We start from the raw sequence: 22,523 nt of genomic DNA, 5'->3' as shown, positions 1-22,523 counted from the left end.
CGCTGTATTGTTCTATTGTTCTATGTTCTAAAGCTAAACCTCCTCATCGGGGGCCATCAACCCCATGGCATCAATTAGGATTTCACCAGTTTCCACATTTCCCCTCCCCCATCATCCCTCACTTCAAAACCTCCAGCTCAGCACCATCCTTATGACCTGTCCGATCTGTGCCATTTCCTTCCCAAACATGTGCATCACCCTCCTCTCCAAACTATCAACTTTACAACCTTCTCCGTGCACCTATTGCTTGCCCACCCACCCAACCTGTTACTATCCATTTCCATATTCCGCTGCCCTCATCGCAAAATGTCCTTCCACCCATTGTGTATCGTCAGTAAAACTGGGCACATTTCACTCTGCCAATTCCACCAAGTCATTAAGGCAGATATAAATCATTGCATTCCTATGACTGATCATTCCACCATTTTACTAATTACATTTTTACAACTTGAAAAATTCGCAAGAATCCAGATTATGTGTCTTTCATGAAATAACCAACGGACAATCCTGGCCTTGTTTTAACACAACACCGTGAACTTCTACCTTATGTAATGGCTTTTGATATGTTCTCTTATGGAATGACTACTAACATTTGATCAACTCTGCCTGTAATATGATCAAAGAACTCTGGCAAAGTTGTCAAGTGTTTTTCCTTTCAAGAAATAATGTTGACTCAGTTTGACTCCAATCATCTTTTCTCAACGTCCTGCAATTTCTTTCTTCACAATTGTCTCTCGCAGTTTCCAAATGTCAGATACAATATTGGAACAGATGGAAGCCATTCGTCCAATCAGGTCAGCTCCACCTTTTAATGAAATCATGTCTGATTTGGTTAATTGTTAACTGCACTTTTCCACCTTATCCCCATTCTTTTTGATTCCCAAAGTGACTAATTGGGAGGCCGTCTCAGCCTTGATTATACTCAGCCTTGACAGCCCTTCATTGGAAAGAATTCTGCAGATTTGCTACTCTCTAAAAGACGGAATGTCCTCCTCATCTGTGTCTTAAATGATTAACGGTTCCCCTAAGATTAGGCTCTATATACTCTTCGAAAATTTCGTTTTTCGTTTTTCATTAAATATATTTCGTCCCAGTCCTCTGGACACTGACCCTGATTGTTGATTTCCTCCAGACATCAACCCACCCATCCGCACTGCGCCCTCCCCCATCATTATAAATAGACCATAAAAGTCTCCAGTTAACCTTCTTTGTTCCATAGAGAAGAATCCCAACCTCAGTAATTTCTCGACAAAAGGGGTTTGCTCTTCGCTGGACATAATGCAAGGTGGAGGATGGTGAAGATATTTTGGGAAAATATCGCCAGTTGTTAAGTTAAAGAAAACAAGGAAAAATAACATTAAACGCATGTCTCCAGCTTTGGAAAACTTTATAATCTCTTTGGGAAGCGAAATCAGAGGTGAACGAAGGGTGGATTGCTCCACTTAACACAGCCAGCCTTCAAGTGGCCGCGACGTTGACTCTGTTGTTCTCTGGACATGAACTGATCTGAGATATTGAAAGGAATTTCCTTCCTGCACGTCAGGATTTCAAACCTCGCCACAGCTCCAAGACCACGAGAAGACTCAGGTACAAACAAGTTAAGAAAAAACCTCGAAGAGAGCAGGAATCCTTTTGGAGAAAAGTTGGTTGCTGTGACGTGGATGTGTTTGCAGCTGGTACAGGATTGTTGCGATTTCACTGCAGTGAATGTCCCAGGATTTACTGTTTTTGGATCGTGTAATGAGTAAGTTTACCCGTCTCTGTTGCGTAATTGGTCAACACATTCATCCATTAACCGAGCGGTTGGTGGTTTGGGACGTTCCAGGGTCGGATCTCTCACTGCTCATACTTCATCGGTTTTCTTTCCTGCACAGCTCCGGGATTTTAATGTGGTCAGGAAAATGTTCCCCAAACAGGAATCTTATCCAGAATCGCAAAGGAATTTCTGTATCGTTTTAATGGCTAATGCAAAGGACTGTGGATGTTGGGAATGTGAAAAAAAATAGAAAATTCTGGGGAATGTCAACAGGTTTGTCAGTACTACTTGGAGAAAACGGAGTTCTGAAGAAGTTTTGAAACATTGAATCGCCTTTTGCCAGCCCAGATCCTGCTCGACCTGCTGAGTATTTGTCTGCATTTTCCGCCGTCGTTTAAGCTGAATATAGATCCCACCTATCGGGGTGGAACACCCAGACCCACTTTGTCCAGACATTTCATCGATTTGAAAGCTGTGGGTTTTGAATTCAAATAAACCAAACCATGATTCACTACTGCTAAGCTCCCCAGGGTCAGAGACCTGGAAATGAGAGCTTTGCGCGTCCATTTGTAGTTGTGGACAAGTGGTTAAGGCGATGGACTTGAAATCCGTTGGGGCATACCCACGCAGGTTCGAATCCTATCAACTACGGAGTATTTGGGTAGCGTTTTGCTTTTGGAGATTCAGATCACGGCGGGGAGAATCACTTCATCCAGGTCATGAATGGTGCAAATCTCCAGTTCACTCAAAGAACTGCACAGATGCACACTTGTTTTGCCAAATTTGTTTAGACTCGTTATGACACAGCATAAACCCTCCAGTTTACGATAAAACCAGTAACACAGAAACGATTTATGCTGTACAGGAATCAGCAACAATTCGATTGACCAAGAACTACACGAAGTAAAAATTCAGCACTGCATTTGTAAAGTAAGAGAGAGATTAATTAACAAACCAATGTATTTCTATTACCCATTTTGTTGTTCCATTCGATAATGCTATTCAAATAAAACTCCCAGTTAAGGTTTACAAAACAGCACTTCTTTATTAAAACCAGGCAGCTGTAGGTTCTTGTCTTCGGATCTTCCTGTCTCTTCTTTGTCCCTGTTGGGAGATTCTGTGTCAAAGATCACGGATCGAAAAGTTATTTTCCACATATTTTTTTTTCAAGAAGATTGTTACATGCAAGGTCCTGGCAGTCCTCCTCTCAACTGTTCAATGTCCCCCATCTCATACCCCAGAGCATCTGATTGGGACCCTGTTTATTTTTAAAGACTTTCAAGAAACGCAATTAAAATTTGAATTGAAATTTATATATTTTCCTGATTAAAATTTAAAATGAATATCCAAACTCGAACTATTTATGTCTCCAGGCAATGAACGAATTGAATTGTTTGACCCAGGATTACGTCGTTGTCTTATTGAGAACACTTGTTTCTGTGTCTGGTTGTTCTGCTGCTTTTAAATCTCTTAAATGTGCACTAATATGTTTAAAACACATCGCCTCTACAGGAAACAATGAACCATCATAATGAAGATATGTTTTCATTTTTTAAAAATACTTTACCCTAACATATCGATAAATTTCATACAATTTCGACTTAGTTTTTTTCCTATATAAACATGTAAAACATGTAATAAAGACAATCTCATCTGAACGCCATCAGTTGAATCTACGATAACGTATCTGTGATTTCATTCTACTGACCCACAACATGCATGATTTTTAAAGTGAACGTCTCTTCCATAAGAATCCAACGAAATAGTCTCATATTATTACATATATACAAAGTTTTAGCGGATTATGGTCTGTGTACATAACCTCTCCGATCCATTATTCGTGGCACATACATTAAATGTGTAACGCCAGTACCAAACTCAACAGTTTTTTTTTTCGATTGTGGAGCATTTCTTCTGATAGATGTTGACTTTCTATGAAAAGTTATCAACTAGCAGTTCTTTCCCATGCTCATTTTTCCCGTTGGAGTACACCTCCAACTCTAACGACCATCGATGGCTACTTTAAAAGTTTTTTTAGATGTTTGGTGCAGGTAATACTGGTTTGGTGGTTAATATCGACTTCAAATGGTCAATTGCCACATGCCATGTTGCTGAACACCGAAAAGTTGTGTTTTTGTTCAGCAAATCGGTTAACGATGCCACTACACTAGTACAGTTTGGAACAGACTTCTGATAGAGTCCGCTGAGTCTGAAGAATTAAAGAAACTCTTTCTTCGAGGTTGATCATGGTAATTCCTCAGAAGCCTTCGTCCTCACGTTCCAGAGGGTGCTCAACCTGCCATGACCGATGTTACATCCCAAGAACATCACCTCTGCTTCCGTGAATTCTGTTTCTTATTTGTTTGTCATCAGTTTCGCTTCTCGTGGTCGTTCAAAGAGCTCTGCCAACAGACCCTTGTAATCATTCCCTGTACAAGTGTCTTTGGGTGTGCCGGGCTTGTTCTTCATTCAAAAGTGCATCACTTTAAACTGATATAGCCTATATGGAGTTACAAGCGCAGAGATTTGTTCACCAACTTTGACAATGGTACCTTCCAGTAGCCACGCATTATGCCCGACGTGGTGATGCAACTGGCTTCTCCGACTTTCTGGATGCAGTCCTCTAATCTAGAAATTGGATATGAGTTCGATTTTGTAACGGCGTTGGCCGTTCCATAATCCACACGAAATTCAACACAAATCATCTGGTTTGGTAACTAAGAAAATCAGCGAACTCCACGCGCTCTGGCTTGGTTCAATGATGTTCTTGTCGAGCATGGTGTTCACCTGCATCTAGTCCTGTTAGCCTTTGAGACGATTAAGTCGTGAGGGTTGCTGCTTTATCGCAGCAGAATTCCCCACATCTACTTCGTGTTCAATTGCTTTCGTCCTCCCCATGTGATTCTTGCATGTACCATGACTCTGTCGGAACAAAAAATCTTTCAACACTTTTCTATGCTCCTGAGACAGACAGCTTTCTAATCCATCCCATTCCTCAAGGACTTCATCATTTTAGAATCTGTTTTGAGGTACATCAAAATTCAAAGCAACTGAATTCGGTTCCTCACTCTGCTGGGCAGTAACGAACAACTCTTCCTCCAGTTCTTCCTTTGTTGTGTAATACGTTTTCAAAATGTTCACATGACGTACCCAATACAGTTTTATTTTCTATCTGACATCTTTGCTAAATAGTTCAACTGACTCAACTTTTTCACAGGGACCACTAAACCTAACTTTAAAGGGATCACCTATGATTGGTAACACAAGTTATCCCTGAGGGAAAACTTTTAAGTCCCAGATTTTTATCTGCCACCTGCGTAATTCTACGCTGTGCCATCTTTGGGTGCTGTTTTGCTGAATCACCGACTAAATTTAGTCTCTCCCTCAATTCCGTTACATGATTTAATTGTGTGATCTTCGACTTTGACCCTGTCATTTGTTTCTTTAATTAATTCCAAAGGGCAATCACTTCATGTGCGAATATGAACTTAAAAGGATTGACTAAGTGGATTCGTTTGGAACATTCTTAATGGCAAACAATACGAATGGGATATCTTTTTCCCAATCATTCGGGTAATCTTGACAGTATGCTCTCTTCATGGTCTTCAAGGTCTTAAGACATCTTTCTAAAGCTCCCAAGGATTCAAGAAGATATGCACTAGATTTAAAATGTTGTATCTCAGCTATCAATAACCTCCTTAAACAGTCGAGCAGTAAAATTTGACCCTTAGTCCGACTGAATCTGACTAGTTAGGTCATAACGTGTGAAGAAAGCTACTAACTCCTCTACCAGAATTGTGGCCTTGATACTCCGGGAAGGAATTGCCATTGGAAATATGGATAGCAATCCATTGTAGTCAACAAGCACTGGTTCTGATATTTAGTTCTCGGAAGGGGATGCACGCAATCAATTATAATCCACCTGAAAGATTCTCCAACTGTGGTAATTGGCAACAAAGGCGTGTTTTTATTGCCGCCTGAGACTTATCTGCCATTTGACATGTATGACATTGTCAGAAAAAGCAAACACATCCCGTGTGCATTCCAGGCCAAGAGAAATGTTTTGTATTTAGCTTGCGTGTTTCGTAACCCTCGGGGACCCGCTATAGGTAGTTCATGTGCTACCCATAACACTTCCTCTCTATGTTGTAGCTGCAACACAGTCTTGTGTACTTCGGCCCACTGCACGAATCACATCAAGTAGTGTATCAGCTGACGTAAACTCAACTCCTTCATCTTTCTTTTTACTTGTCACTTGGTGCTGTGCCTATTGAGAGTGGGATCTGTTCAACACACAGTCTGGGAAAATAGAAAGATATTTCTGTTTTAACTCCTCAGTTTCTTCGTCTTCCTTGGGTTTCTCCACAATAAGCGGAGTCACTTCCAATTTGGATCTTGCCAAATCATTTCCAAGCACAAGCTGAATTCTTGGAACTGACACTCTGTCTATCACGCCCAGCGTAAATTTCCCCGGCTTAAATTGGGGCTCCAACGTGACCTTACATAAGGGAACGCTAAATTTCTGCTCATATATACCACAAATTACAACACTCATGGGAAATAGATATGAAAGGGTACATATTCGCCCATCCCTTACTACCAACAACTGGTTAGATCGTGTCACTCTCGTGCCACCAGTTTAGCTTCTTTAAACATTTCTATTTTCCACAACGCCTTTAATTAATGACAAGTACTGTCCGTATTCAAATACTTTCCGTATTCAACTTTGCCAGAATGGAAACAGCTGAGTCCTTTCACCTCCTTTCGACTCTCTTGGACTTCTTTTTTTCCTGCTCTAATATCTTCCAAGTGCAGGAAGGTTCTTGGTTTAGTAATGCAGAATCTCCCCTTCTGCCAATTTCGATCCTTCACAGGACGAATATCTGTTCAAAAGCTTGTCTTATGCACCAGCATGTACTCATCTACTAATTCTGCTGTCCTTCTGACTTTCTGAAATCTTTTTTTCCTCCACGTGAATTCTTGCAATCTCTAAAAGTGTATTTTTGAACTCCTCCAGCAGAATTATCTCTCTAATAGCCTGAAATATCCTCTCTTTATCCAAATAAGAATCCATCCATCAAAGTATTGTGTTTATTTATTTTTAACTCAACATAAGTCTGACCTGTGTTTCAGAAACGCTCTCGATATACATCTGCTACCGGTTCAGAAGCACTGAAAGGAGCCTGTTTTACACATTCATAATCTTTTCACACCTCACGTAATATCATACCAAATCCCTTACTCGCTCTGACTTCGAGTTTAGTCTGAACTCGCATTACCCATCAATCCTCGGACCATTCCATCTGCCTAGCCATGTTTTTGATTGAAATGAAGAAGGCTTCAACATCATCCTCATCAAAATGTTGTGGAGTTGTGACACATTTACATATATCATTAATTTCTCTTTTAATTTCCATCCTGCTAACTTGACTTTGCTGACAAAGTCGCAACTTCTCAAGTTCAAATTTTCTCTCTTCTTCTCTCTCTTCTCTGTTCCTTTCTTATCTCCCTTCGCTCATCCACGAAACTTCTCTCTCATTTTCCTCCCTCTCTATCTCCCTTCTTTCTGATTCTCTGTCTCTCTCTCTGCTTCTCTTCTCTAACTTTTTCTCATTCTTCTCCCCCCTTTCTTTCTCTCTCCCTCTCGCTTTCCTCTCTCTCGCTTTGTTTATCTTCTCACTCCATTTTCCTCGAGACTAGTTTAGGTAACATCATCAGTGGCGAGCTCGCAGTGAAGCGAAGCTGTTGTCTCCTGCTTTCTATTTATAGGTTTGTCCTGGATGGGGTTCCTGGGGTTTCTAGTGATGTCATTTCCTGTTCGTTTTCCGAGTGGTTGACAGATGGTATCTAGATCTACATGTTTGTTTATGGCGTTGTGTTTGGAGTACCAAGCCTCTAGGAATTCTCTGGCATATCTTTGCTTAGCCTGTCCCAGGATAGATGTGTTGTTCCAGTCGAAATGTTTTTTTTCATCCGTATGTAGGGCTATGATGGAGAGAGGGTCGTGTCTTTTTGTGGATAGCTGGTGTTCGTGTATCCTGGTGGCTAACCTTGTTCCTGTTTGTCCTACGTTGTCTTTGTGGCAGTCCTTGCATGGAATTTTGTAGATGACGTTGGTTTTGTCCATGAGTTGTACTGGGTCTTTTAAGTTTGCTAGTTTTTATTTGAGAGTGTTGGTGGGTTTGTTTGCTACTCGGATTCCGAGGGGTCTTAATAGTCTGGCTGTCATTTCTGAAACTTCTTTGATGTATCGTAAGGTTGTTAGTGTTTCTGGCTGTGTTTGGTCAGCTTGTCGTGGTTTGTTCTCGAGGAATCTGCGGACTGTACTTTTTGAGTGTCCGTTCTTCATGAATACGTTGTATAGGTGGTTCACCTCTGTTTTCCGACGTTCGTCTGTGCTGCAGTGTATGGTGGCTCGTTGGAATAGTGTTCTGACAACCTTCGTTTGTGTGTGTTGGAATGGTTGCTGGTGTAGTTAAGTATTTGGTCAGTGTTTGTTGGTTTTCTGTATACGCAGGTTTGTAGTTCTCCGTTGTCCTTTTTTTCGACTGTGACGTCGGTTGCTGTCGGTTTCTTCCTCCTGGCACTCCATCCACAACGCCATAAACAAATACATATATCTAGATACCATCTATCAACCTTTCAGAAAACGAAAAGGAAATGACATCACCACGAATCTCACGAACCCCATCCAGGACAAATATATAAATAGAAAGCAAGGAGACAACAGCTTCGCTTCACTGAGAGGTCCCACTGATGATGTTACCTAGCCAGGTAATGAAACGTCTGTATCTCAAACCTCCAGCTCAACGAGCAAACCTACACCCGAAACCTCAACCTGAGCTACAAACCTTACAACAGCAGTGTAACTGATGAAAGGGACGACAGGGTCTGTTGTTTTCTGTGGTGCTCTACTGTTTCTGATTCAGTGCTCCCAGCGCTCCGGCTCGAGTTCGATTTCCAGTCACGGAGTGTGAGTTTTCCTATGCTCGTTTGTCATAGTGGCAGCATTCCTAAAGCAGGAAATGATGGATGTGGCTGAGAAGTGGTCATGTTTTGTCAAACACACGATTCAGGTTAACATAAAACAAAGAGCTGCGGATGCTGGAAATGTGAAACAAAAACATGGAATGCTGGAGAAACTCAGCGCCTGGCAGTGTCCATGGAGCAAAGTAGAGCTAGTGTTTCAGATCGACAGAAGCAGGTTCGTTCGGTATTTCAACATTGTAATGCAGGAAAATTTTCAGTATTATGTGTGGAATCATCATATTTATCAAAAATTCTCATTAGTTGCCAACCGTCACTTTTAAAAATTTAAAAGGTTTTATTTGGCGGTAATGCTGCTTCCGTTTCCATGAGCTGGTGACAAGCTGTGCTTTAATGGTTACCTTTTTCTTTTCCTTTTTGTCACTTAGCAGCCATGTCAAGTGGACAATTGACCCTTTCAGTGTCTTCCACAATGTGAGTTTCCATTTGTCTTTCTACTTCTGTTCATTGTCACCTTCTTTCACAGTCTCTGTCCAAATCTCTCATTTCCTATTTCTGGTCTTTGGAAACTCTGACTGCAGAAGACAGTGTGAAAGTGCAGCTGATGAGGCAATTTCTCCTCCCGCTGACTGGACTGAGGAGAACTGGGCTCACATTCTCTAGATAATATATCTGTCACTTAGGCCTGAGGCCTTCGACATGTTTCCTTTTAAGTTCCAAATATAATTCATAATATTTTGCTTTTGGTGTAAAATTAATGAACAGTTACAGCAGAGAATGATCAGTGTGTGATATCCGCACTGATTCCTACCTCACCTCGTTCTTCCCAACAAACTGAGAATGAAGGACGGAGAATAAACGAGGAGGTGAAACAAAAGCACTTCTAGAACCGAGGTAAGAAACTCCAAATAGAATTAGCAGAACAAAGCAATGAGGTGTCAAAGAGGTTCTTACTCGACGTGATTGTTCGGTGTTCGAGATGGGAAAGCTATCCAGCCTGAGGCACCTTCATGTCTCTTGTTGCTGACTGAATCAGAAAGCAGAGGTTTCACGAGACCTACACTTGTCTCACTTTGCTGTCCCCACCACCTCCCCTGACCAGGTTTACATTTTCCTGCTCTTCTATGAGGTAAATGATACAACGTCATTTCATGTCTATCACTTTCTCAGTTCCAGTTCCAACATGGCTTCGATTTCAGAGCACGTGTGAAGGTTTGACTGCAAATCCATTCATTCCTGTTGCGAAATGACTGAGTCACTAACATGCGAACTGCACCAAAGCATGATTCAGGATTTCTGATGTTGGTTCATTCGCGTTGAAAAACAGCAGACAAAATCAAAATGAGGCCTTTCAGAGACTATCTTGGGATTCATTTGACAGAGAGGCGACATCGACAATCCGTGGTGCACTGTGACACCAGCAAATAAATGTTACTTTGTTTTCAAACCGGGTTGCCTTCGCACTGAAAGCAAACGCTGTACTATTGTTACAGAAAGGGCGAGGGCACGGAAACTGCACTCCTTATCAGGATGATAATTGCTGCTCTACACTCCGGCGCACGTTGAGGCCAAGGTATGAGAGCAGCTTAACAAAGTTTCAGACAGTAATTAATTGTAAATCCTTTCCATTTCACTTCTACAGCAGGTATGGATTGTTTGCATCCCATTAGAAGGAGTATGGTAGTAGATACACGGAGAAACTACCACGGCAAATCCCGCGCCAATCATCTTGCTGTTTTTTCAGTGTTGTCGGGTCTAAATCCGAGCAATCCATCGTTAACAGCAGCATGACGATTCGTCATGCTCATGAGTTGAAAGGTTCGAGAAACTAACTCATTCCCTCCTTCTCCGGGGTATCTTCGGATGATCAGTGAATCATATCTCATTGATAGAGACATATTTCTAAAAATGTCAGGTTCTAAGCAGACACCTGCAATCGGTCGTGAACAAGTAAAGAAGCGGTGTGAGGAAGTCAAATAAATGTGCATGGCAATGATGACTGGAACGCATGAGGCAGGAAGTTATCATGGAGCTGGTGGTGTTAGGCTCAGTGTTGATGCCAATGGGTCAGCCTACACAGCCCAATGTTGATTCTGGCTCACACTCACTCCAGGTCAATTCACCACAATAACCCTCTTCCTCTTGGCGTGAGGATCCCTCTGGGTGTGTGAACGCCGTCAATGGGCCAAGAAACGATGGACACATTCTCCTTATTCTATCAGTTTAAACAGGTGAACAGTACAGTTTGAAACCAATGTAAGTGCACATTAACTTTCCCTGTACATTTTCAATGGAGAATGTTAAACTGTGAAATGTCTGTTCAAAAGCGGGCATTGATTGCAATTCTCAACAAAAAAGAAAAACATTTCCAAACTTTTGTGATGAAGTGGTTAAAGAACTACAAGTGTGGATGTGTAAACGCACTTTTAGTGGAGGCACTGTGACTCGGTTTGTTAAAGTGCTTCTCAAATAAACAAGAGAACTTGGGATTCAAATGCCAGTTGTGGATGTCCAATCTTTCAATGGCTCATTGTTTCATCTTCTTCAAATGTCATATTGCTGATCCCGCAGCTTTCTGATTTGAGCTCAGCCTTTTGTGATTTGATGCTCCTAGAGTTATTCACTCCTTTTTTCTCCACCAATGAATGTTGTTTCTTGCTGACTGTTAATACAAACTGGAACCTCTTTCCATTGTCCCACAAAAACTTCTTTTCTTCTTTTCTGATGCGCTTGCTCTTTCACTCCCAGTTTTAGTGGGAATGACGAGTTGAGGCAGCAGACACTGCAGATTTGACGGGAAATGTTGTGGCCATAGCACAGACACCAAGAGCTGATCATCTTCATTTTCTGCAGTCAGCGACAGTCTTTCACCAATGAAACTGCTTTTATTTCCGGAGGAAAAGATGTTGTATTTAGAATTCGAAAGACTCATAACATGTTGAATAACGTGTTGGAGGAAATGCCCACCAACCCAAACTCCACTCCCGGCACCTTCCCCTGCAACCGCAGGAAATGTAAAACTTGCGCCCACACCACCTCCCTCACTTCCCTCCAAGGCCCCAAGGGATCCTTCCATATCCGCCACAAGTTCACCTGCACCTCCACACACATCATCTATTGCATCCGCTGCACCCGATGTGACCTCCTCTATACTGGGGAGACGGGCCGCCTACTTGCGGAACGCTTCAGGGAACACCTCTGGGACGCCCGGACCAACCTATCCAACCACCCCGTGGCTCAACACTTTAACTATCCCTCGCACTCCACCGAGGACGTGCAGGTCCTTGGACTCCTCCATCGGCAGAACATAACAACACGACTGTTAGAGGAAGAGCGCCTCATCTTCCGCCTGGGAACCCTCCAACCACAAGGAATGAACTCAGATTTCTCCAGTTTCCTCATTTCCCCTCCCCCCACCTTGTCTCAGTCGGTTCCCTCAACTCAGCACCGCCCTCCTAACCTGCAATCTTCTTCCTGACCTCTCCGCCCCCACCCCACTCCGGCCTATCACACTCACCTTGACCTCCTTCCACCTATCACATCTCCATCGCCCCTCCCCCAAGTCCCTCCTCCCTACCTTTTATCTTAGCCTGCCTGGCACACTCTCCTCATTCCTGATGAAGGGCTCTGGCCCGAAATGTAGAATTTACTGTTCCTTGGATGCTGCCTAACCTGCTGTACTTTAACCAGCAACACATTTTCAGAGTTGAGGATTAAACAAATCAGCCAGGATCTCATTGAACGTTGACGCTGACGGGATGGCCCAAATGGCTTCCATCTGCACCAATGCCATTTCTGTGAATTTGAAAATGCTGGCGACCATTGTAACGGAGGTAAAGCAGATAGTTTAGAAAAGATGATTGTAAACTCAGTCAACATCTTTCGTTGAAAGGAAAATCACACTTCGGCAATTTGCCAGAGATTTTTTGCTGACATGACATGAAGATTTTATCAAGGAAGCAGATAGATGAACTCTATTTCTATTTCTAGCAGAGACTCAATATTGGGCCAAATAATAAAACGTCGTTGAACAAGTTAAGAGTTCATGGTGTTGTGTAATAAATGACCTTTGACTGTCCATTATTTACTGAACACAAGCCACCGAATCATATGTAATTTTTAAAGTTGTAAAATGTAAATCGTGAAATGCAGTAATGTCAGGCATATGGCTTCAATGATGTTTCTCTGTATTAATGACCTGATGAAGTGGCAGAGTGAAAATTGTCCAGTTTTGCTGATGATGCGCAATAGATTGCAGGACATCTTGTGATGAGGTTGGGGAATCTGCAATGCGATATACTGTATGTATATCGTCTGGGTAAGGAACAAAAAATGACAGATGCTGTTTCCTGTCGGGTATGTGAGGCCATGAATTCGGTAGGAAGACTCAAAGTCCGAAAAATATTAAAATCGAGAAAAACTGCAATAAACTGTGGTGCAGAAGAATCTGGATGTTCTTACGCATGAAACAAAGATGAGCGACTGATATATTATTTTCTGGCAAAAAGATCCATACCCTTCTCTAATTTTTGCAATGAGATGGTTTTCCAGGAAATCACTGGAACTAAGGAATCTGTAAATTAATCGAAGACCATGATAAGTTCCGTTTTGTTCGATGGGACATATTTGATGCATCGTTTAATGTTCTCTGAACTTTCTTTACAAAAGAGCCGAGACTGGGCGAGTAAAATTAAGATCACTGAAGATTATTGCCATCTTTTATTTATCACACACAATTTTTTCTCATATGTTTTATTTCACATCATAGTTGCAGTGAGTGGGCTTGTAAACTACACCCGCTGGTGACTTGTTTCCTCACAATTTCTCATATCTAAACAAACAGATTCTACATTCTTACAATTGGACTATTTTCGACAGTCTTGTGTTCCATATCTCAGGAGGAATCCACTGTACTTGTATCGTGTTCAGAGGATGTTCATGAGAATGTTCTCAGGACTGAGGCATGGATGTGGAGTTAGTTTTGCACGCTTGAGCTGGGAGGTTCATTACAGAAGTTTCATCACTCTGTTGGTAAATCTTCAGTGGGCCTCAGGCGAATTAGTGAGCATGATTCCTGTTTTCTATTTATATGTTTGGGTTTCTTTGGGTTGGTGATGTTATTTCCTGTGGTGATGTCATTTCTTGTTATTTTCCTCAGGGTGTGGTAGATGGGGTATAACGCGATTTGTTTGTTGATAGTGTTCTGGTTGCAATTCCAAGCTTCTTGGAATTCTCGTTTGCGTCTGTTTGTCTTGTCCTAAGATGGATGTGTTGCCCCAGTCGATGTGGTATCCTTCCTCATCTGTAAGGATACTCGTGAGAGGGTCATATCGTTTTGTGGATAGTTGGCGTTCATGTATCGTCGGGCTAGTTTTGTGCCTGCTTGTCCAATATATTATTTGTTACAGATCTTGCACGTTATTTCGTAAATTGTATTAATTTTGCTTGTGGTCTGTATGGGGTCTTCTAACTTCATTAGTTGCTGTTTTACTGTTTGATTAATGTGATTCTATTCTCGGTGGAGTTTGGAGAAATGAACAGGCATCTAACTGCAAAGTGCAGAATACTGAATGTCCTGGGCAGAGTGAATGTTGGGAAAATGTTTCCATTAGTTGGAGATACGAGGACCTGAGGGCATAGACTTAGAGTTAAGCGAAGACCAAATAGAACAGAGATAAGGATAAATTTCTTCATCAAATGAGTGGTGTGATTATGGAATTCATTGCCACAGAAGGCTGTGGAGGCCAGGCCGATGAGTATGTATAAGACTGAGATAGATAGATAGGTTCTTGAGAATCAAGGGTTACGAGGAGAAAGCGGGAGAATGGGGTGAGGAAACGTATCATGCATGATTGAAACGTATAGACGACTTGATGGTCTGAATGGACTAATATCTGCTCCTATATGTTATGGTCTAATATGCTAACTAAGTGCCCAAACTGTGTGTTCTGCAATATGTGTTGTGTCAGGCTGCATTTTGCCTCAGTTTAGATACATAGCTTGTTATCAGCTGCAGATTTCATTTCGAGTTACTTGATCTTAAATCCACACCTTGAATACCAGAAAACGCTGGAAAATAATCAGAAACTCAGAGGGCGAGGGGGGGAGGTGGAGGGAGAGGGGGTGCAGAGTGAGAGAGAGAGAGAGAGAGAGACGTCAAGATGGTTTCAATAGATCTGGGAAAGCTAGACATTGAACAGGCTTTAACAATAAGTGGTTTGTATCAAGGAAAAAAGAAAGCTCTAAGTTAGGGTGGAACACAGGAGCAATGGAATATCAGAGCCATTAAGCCCGGAGAAGAGAAATAAAGTGTGTGCCGGGGCCAGTTTCCAACTGAAAGAAAATAAAGGACATAAACAATTGGAAGCACAACAGTGGAAAGTATGTAAATTCTGAATTTGTTGCATACGGTTTTGAATCCAGGAAGCGAGCAAGTGTGGAGGAAGGAAGCTAGAGAACTCATTAGTTTGTCACCTGGACCCACTCTCTATCCTGTTTCAAGCAACACATTATAAATTAGAACACGTGGCCCAAAGGTCGAGGTGCTCACTGACTGTCACTCTCCCTTCTCCGGTTATGCCTGAACACTGGCAAATTTTGAGACAGAAAGTTCTGCGGAATCTTTTTCCATGAGTTTGGCTTCTGCTCAATTAATCTGTTCTCCTTTTGGGTTCTCAGATTTTCTTTCGTGAATTTCTTTCCTGAGCTGACAATGTCACTTCTATCTTCTTTCACACGTGATTGAATAGATACCTCAACGGAACAGCACATCAAAATTTGAAAGAGTGACCCTTCTGCAGGGCCTGAAAATAACCAGCCTTCAACTGTCAAAGGAAAAACTGTCAAGGGATAACCAGGTTTGACCTACAAAGAATGAAATCTGACAGCAACAACACCCCCAGATTTTATGGACTACATAAATTGCACAAAACAGACATCCCACTCAGACCCAGAGTATCACTACCAGGGACACCATCACACAAACTGGCTAAAGAACTACAACAGAAATGAAAACACCTGATCAGCGGATCCCGACCCTCTATACAGTCAACGCTGGAATTCTTGGACATCATCAGAAATATACATATAGACAAGGAAGAAACTATGGTCTCATTCGATGTAACGGCATTGTTCACTTCTATCGACAAAACCCCAGCCAGAGAAACAATAGCCAACCTGCTGGACATACAGAACAGACAACAGGGCGTTGAATCTTTCAACACGGATGGCATAGTTAAACTACTAGGCCGGTGCCTCACAACACGCTTCACATTCAAAAACCAAATATATGAACGGTACACCAATGGGCTCACCCATCTCTGGACTCATAGCAGAAGCGGTAATGCAAAGGTTAGAACAAACTGTCTAACCGCAAATTCAACTCTGGGTCAGATATGTGGATTACACCTTTGTAATCATTAAAAACACAGAAATAGAGAACACACACCCGATCATCAACGCCATCCTCACAGGAATCCCATTCACTAGAGAAGAAGAAAAGTACAATCAACTCCCATTCCTAGACGTGATGGTACAGAGAACACCGAACAGATAATTCACCACAAAGGTATACAGGAAAGTCACTCACACAGACCAAGTCCTGAACTATGAAAGCAACCACCCCATCACACACAAAATAAGTTGCATCAAAACACACTTCAAAAGGGCCACAACACACTTCAGTACACCAGGACTGCAAAAACAGGAAGAATAACACCGATACAATGTTTTCGCCAAAAATGGATAATCCCACAATTTCATCAACAGATGCCTAAGGGAAAGGCAACGGAACGAGGACATGCCACAACGCAAATGACTAACCACACTACCATACATAAAGAGTGTTTCAAAACTGACAGCCAGATTACTGCGACCACGAGGACTCATAGCAGCACACAAACCAACTGCCACTCTCAGACAACGACTCATCAGAACGAAGAACCCGATACCCAGCATGAGCAAAACCAACATTGTGTACAACCTCCCATGCAAGGACTGCACAAAACACTACATAGGACAAACAGGAAGACAGATAACGATCCGCATCCATGAACACCAGTTAGCCACGAAACGACACGACCAGCTATCCTGAGTAGCTACACACGCAGATGACAAGCAACATGAGTTCGACTGGGACAACACTACTATTATAGGACAAGCAAACAGAGATCAGCCAGGGAATTCCTAGAGGCAATGCACTCATCCACAGATTCAATCAATAAGCACATCGACCTGGATCCAATATACCGACCACTGCAAAGGACAGCTGGAACTGACAACCGGAAGTGGCAGAGACAAACCACTATAAATTCCGGAGGAAATATCACGGAAGCGCTTCACAGGAGGCTCCCAAGCACTGAGGATGTCACATAGACAGGGTACAAAACGTCTGCAACAAAAATTCGCAGCCTGGCCAACAGAACCACAACAACGAGCACCCGAGTTACAAATCTTCTCGCGAAGTTTTAACCCCAGTCCTGTTTCTCAAGGATATGGAGGGGACCGGGTTTGAGAGTTGGGTTTGAGTTTCGCTGTCTTTGCTCTCGCTTCTGTTCTTACACATCCTCCGCCGTTTTCCTTCACTCACTCTCCATCTTGCACTCTCTCTATCTACCAATCTCCATGTCTCTGAATTACCTGATGCTTGGTTTTGCTTCTGTCGTGAAGAGATCACAGGCAATTGTTCATGGAAAACAGCAGGGATGAAGACACAAGCTGCTGATAGGGCAACATATGGAGTGATGTGTTCGCAGTTTGTTTCCAAGACAACAGATTGCGAATGGGGTTGCAGGTTCTTGATAGGGAACAGAATGATTTAACAGGCCATCAGTCGTAAAACAGAGTGGAGAATGTTTCACAGGTAATTCCTGGGGAGGCAGAGTGGGGATTGAGTTACACATTGTTGCGACGTAAGCAAAATGGGGCTGGGATCAGATCATATTGCTACGAAAACAGTCACGAAACGGGATCACAGGTCAATGCCTGGACAACAGATTCAGAACGGGATTACAGGTCGTTGATGGGAGAAAAACATGGGGTTGGGTTCAGAAAATTGATAGGGAAGCAGGATGAGAATAGGTTCACAGACCGTGTCTCTGAGAACAATCGTGCATTTGGATACACAGACCATGGACATTACAGTGCGGATGGGATCACACGTCGTTGGTGGTAGAAGAGAGTTGAAATGGATTTCCAAGCCGTTGCTGCGAGAAAAGAATGAGGATGGGTTCATTGGCCAATACGGGAGGAACAAAATGGGAATGGGTTCACAGGCCGTGACGAGGGGTAGAGTATGGGGAAGGCTGTTGCTATCGATATGCAGCGGGAATGCCGTCACAGGCAGTTGGGAGGAGAACAGAGTCGGGGTGAGGTTTCAGCCGTTACTAGGGAAATAGGGAGGACTGAGTCACAAGTCATTGCTAGGAGTACAGAACTCGGCCGGAGAACAGTCACGAGATGTGGCTGCAGGTCTTTCATGTGAGAAAAGAGTGGGGAACGATGCACAGTTTGTTGTTAGGGGAGCAGAGTGGGAATGGGTTCGCAGACTGTAGCCAGGGAATGGATCAATTATGATTTCACACGCCGATGTCTCCAGGAAGGAAATGAAGGAAATGGGAGAAACTCAATAACATATTCATTGGAATGATTTTCCAATTCATCAGAAAGCCAAATAACGATGAATTGACTCACCGCAGGAGTTTGTTTCACAACAGCAATGAAATGACAGTCTCCATTCTTGTCCAGTAACAACTCAACTTGCCGGGGACGTAAAGCAACAGTCGAGCTGTTTGTGGCTTTCTGCGCGGGAGGTGAACACCGTCATGACAGCTGAGAAACTTTGCAAGACTCAGCATATTTCTGCACCACAGCTAATTCCCCTGGAAGCTAACCAATTTGATTTTCAACAAAGATGCAGCGGGGATCGAAGCGGCATTTAAACAAAGGGAGCAGCAGTGGAGTTGATCAGCGGAAATGACAGAGAGGGGGATTTGAACATACCCACCTTCCAGGGTTGGAAGGGGAAACCAGCGACTCAGACCGCTTGGCCACACTACCAGGCATGCGGCCTATCCATTTTCGTGTATTTCTAATTGTGCTCCTGCAATAACAACACATGTGAAGTCACATGAAAAGGGTTCCATAGTCCCTCTCCGACTCGCACAGCTGCTGGGATGTGCCCGGTTACAATGTCAATTTCGCAGCAGATAATGAAAGCCCAACAATTCAGACAAAAATCAATGGTAAGCTGAGTCTATCTTCTCAGACTCTTTTCAGCTAAAAATGCATCTGTGACTGCGTGAGAATGCATGGTCGGTTATGATTTGGACAAATAACCATGAACTGCTTGACATTACTGCAATTTTGTTGAGAACAGAACTACATCAGTAGATCACAACATCACCGGTGGCAACAGCATTTCAACGAGCTGCGCCGTTGCAGTTGATCAGTAGCAATGGCAGTGGTGGGATTCGAACACACGCCCTTGTCGAGACTGGAGCTGAAATCCAGTGGCTTAGACCGCTCGGCCACACTACCAACTGCAGCCGTTCCCCATTTTCTTTCACTTCCAATTCAGCTCCTGCATAACAACAGATGGAAAGTCAAGTGAAAAGGGTTGCATGATCCATCTCGGACTCGCACTGCTGCGTGGATGTGCCCGGCTACAATATCAATTTCGCAGCAGATAATGATAGCCCATCAATCCGGATAAAAATCAATGGTAAGCTGAGGCTATCTTCTCAGACTCTTTTCAGCTACAAATGTATCTGTGAGTGCGTGAGCATACATGTTCGCTTATGATTTGGTCAAATAACCATGAACTGCTTGACATTACTGCAATTTCGATTCTTACTGTGCTAAATGATTTCACCCATTGCTCGAAACAGGACAACTTTCACGTTTACACGGAACATGAAACACACCGGACTACAGGGAAAATGCACAAAGCTGAGCAGGCCGTGTTCCACCGCATACCGTGCAGCATCGTTTCAGTCACTGTGTCTGTTTTGTAGAATAAGAGTCCCAAAGAATGTTCTCCACCCTAACACCGGAGGTAGCATTACAATCCGAGAACGACCGATCACATTGTGAGGATGCTCTGACCTCGGGGCCAGTTCGAGATGCCACTTTCCTTGCCTTTTATGCAATTGGCTGCAGGGATGTTCACACCTGGACATGAGCCACATCGACACCAACTGAGTTGGAAACCTGCGTGGGAATCGACGAGAAGCGACTCAAAAAATCTTGCTACATTCCATGGTGCTTATTAGAAATGCAGATTCTGTTCACCTCAATTTAAAAGGCAGTTTCTGAACAGAGGAACTGAAGTCAAAAGGCAATTATCTCACCCCACCCCAACTCCGGGAGAGGTGCTAACTGCACTTGATTGCTTTTTGTTCTCGATGTGAAGAGCTCTCACGCCTGAGTCACCTTCACGCCTCTTGTTGCTGAGTGACTCACAAAGAAGGAGTTTCACCAGAGCTGCAACTGCCTCACTTTCCCACTCGCTCTCCCCGTTTACATTTTCCTGCTCATCAGTGATTTAAAGAAAACCAAAAGGATGCGATGTTATTCTGCAGCCTCTTTGTCGATTCCTCCGTTTCAGTTCCAACATGGCTTAGATCTCGGGGCGCACCTTAATACTAGCGACGCTATGAAAGCACAGGTCCAGAGGTTCCTCTGAGAGTGCAATTTCTTTCATTGCTGTTGCTGATTGAATGAGCCACTAACGTGCGAACTGCTCCAAAACAGGACCTCTGGTGCCAATTCTCGCACTTTGAATAACGACAGACAGCTTCCAAATGAGGTCTTTCAGATACGACTTTGGGGGTACATTTGACAGACAGACTAATTGAGGAATCCGTGGGGCACGGTGACACCAGCGCATCAGCTTCTTCCCTGTCTTTGAACCGGGCCGCCTGAGCAAGGAATGCAAATGCGGTCTTGCTGTTCGGGGAAGGATCGGTAACTACACTCTCAAACTGAATGGCACATGGTCAGAAGCAGTTTGTAGAATATCTTTACAATGCTCTGCACAGTAATCAAATGGAAATGCATTGCATTTCACTACAGAGCAGATTTGTTCAAGCAAATTCGAAGGCAGGTTTGCAGATGGGAAAGCAAGCAAGAAAGCTCCGTTCTTGTCCATGTAAAAGGCTGCAGATGAAGAACAAAACAGTTTCGACCGCGGGAACCTGTCTTGCGGAAAGTGAACGTGATGATCACTATGCTACAGAAACAAGCCCACAGCCTCCCCTGCTGCAGCTCAGTGATATCCGACACTGAAAGTTGAAGCCATTCTACCTTTCACCTTTCTGTTTCCAATCGCTCGTTGTTTAATGGGACCTGTTTAATTTTGGCTATGTGGTATGCATGGACGAGATTCACCGAAGTATCTGTTTCCACGCGGTGTAGCCCAATTACGTTGTGTTGCTTACACCGGCTTTAACAGGATAACATTTTAAGCAGAGCTGGCCGTCGCAGACTGTGGCACAATCATTTAGTCCGTTCGACTGCTCACTGCAAAGGTAGTATTGTGAAACACTGCAGAAACGAAGGACTTCCTTACTTTCGTTCTGACTGACCATACTCTGTGAAATTTTCCCAGATCCTCAGTTGAGGAGTTTTTGCAGCTGCAAGTAACCACAGAAAAACTGTTAATTCGTAATGTATTGAACGAATCGCAAAACAGAAAGCATTTGACACGGAACACAAACAAAACTGGCAAAGTAAATGCATTTTCAGATACAGTGAGCATGAATGCTAAATGTGAGACACTCCGAGGGCATGAGCCATAAAGTAATCTCACAACTAACAACAGGGCAATTCCAAACTAGTCTTTCAATCATACTGGAGCCTTAGTGCACCACCATTTCCCAGACAATGCTGAAAAGAGAGAAAGAAAGAACATAATAAGAATGGGCCACAAAAAGTGAATTTCACCAATCACAGTCTCGATTAGATTACCTTTCCTTTCAGGGGTCTCCGGGACAGAAACGAAGGAAATTGGAGAAATTCAATAACGTATGACATCAAAATTCATCGGAACGATTTTCCCATTCGCCAGAAAGCCAAATAACGATGAATCGACTCACCGCAGGATTTTGTTTCACAAAAGCGATGAAATAGCAGTCTCCATTCAGTTCCAGTAAAATCTCAACATGCTTGGAACGTAAAGCAACAGTAGAGCTGTTTGCAATTTTCCACGCGGGAGGCGAACACGATCATGACAGCAAAGACAATTTGGCACTTTACCACTCGACAGATAATTCCCAGGAAAGCAAATCGAAATTTGTTCTGAACCGAACTACATCAGTGGTGGCAACAGCAGTTCAACGAGCTGCGCCGTTGCAGTTGATCAGTAGCAATGGCAGTGGTGGGATTCGAACCCACGCCCGCGTGGAGACTGGAGCCTAAATCCAGTGCCTTAGACCGCTCGGCCACACTACCAACTGCCGCAATCCCCCATTTCCTTTCACTTCCAATTGAGCTCCTGCATAACAACAGATGGAAAGTCAAGTGAAAAGGGTTCCATGATCCATCTCGGACTGGCACTGCTGCGTGGATGTGCCCGGCTACAATATCAATTTCGCAGCAGATAATGATAGCCCATCAATCCGGATAAAAGTCAATGGTAAGCTGAGGCTATCTTCTCAGACTCTTTTCAGCTACAAATGTATCTGTGAGTGCGTGAGCATACATGTTCGCTTATGGTTTGTTCAAATGACCATGAACTGCTTGACATTACTGCAATTTCGATTCTGACTTTGCTAAATGATTT

The 22,523-nt window shown here is 43.1% G+C and overlaps 1 non-coding gene across 1 annotated transcript; it reads right to left on the bottom strand.

Annotated features, from left to right (window-relative positions):
* Positions 1–22,110: 22,110 nt before the first annotated feature.
* On the bottom strand, positions 22,111–22,192 carry trnal-uag (transfer RNA leucine (anticodon UAG)). The gene has a single exon. It is a non-coding gene; the product is annotated as a tRNA-Leu (tRNA).
* Between the last annotated feature and the right edge of the window lie 331 nt (positions 22,193–22,523).

This window comes from Hemiscyllium ocellatum, chromosome 21, assembly GCF_020745735.1.
Source record: "Hemiscyllium ocellatum isolate sHemOce1 chromosome 21, sHemOce1.pat.X.cur, whole genome shotgun sequence".
Taxonomy (NCBI): Eukaryota; Metazoa; Chordata; class Chondrichthyes; order Orectolobiformes; family Hemiscylliidae; genus Hemiscyllium; species Hemiscyllium ocellatum.
This window is presented reverse-complemented; position numbering and strand designations above follow the sequence as displayed.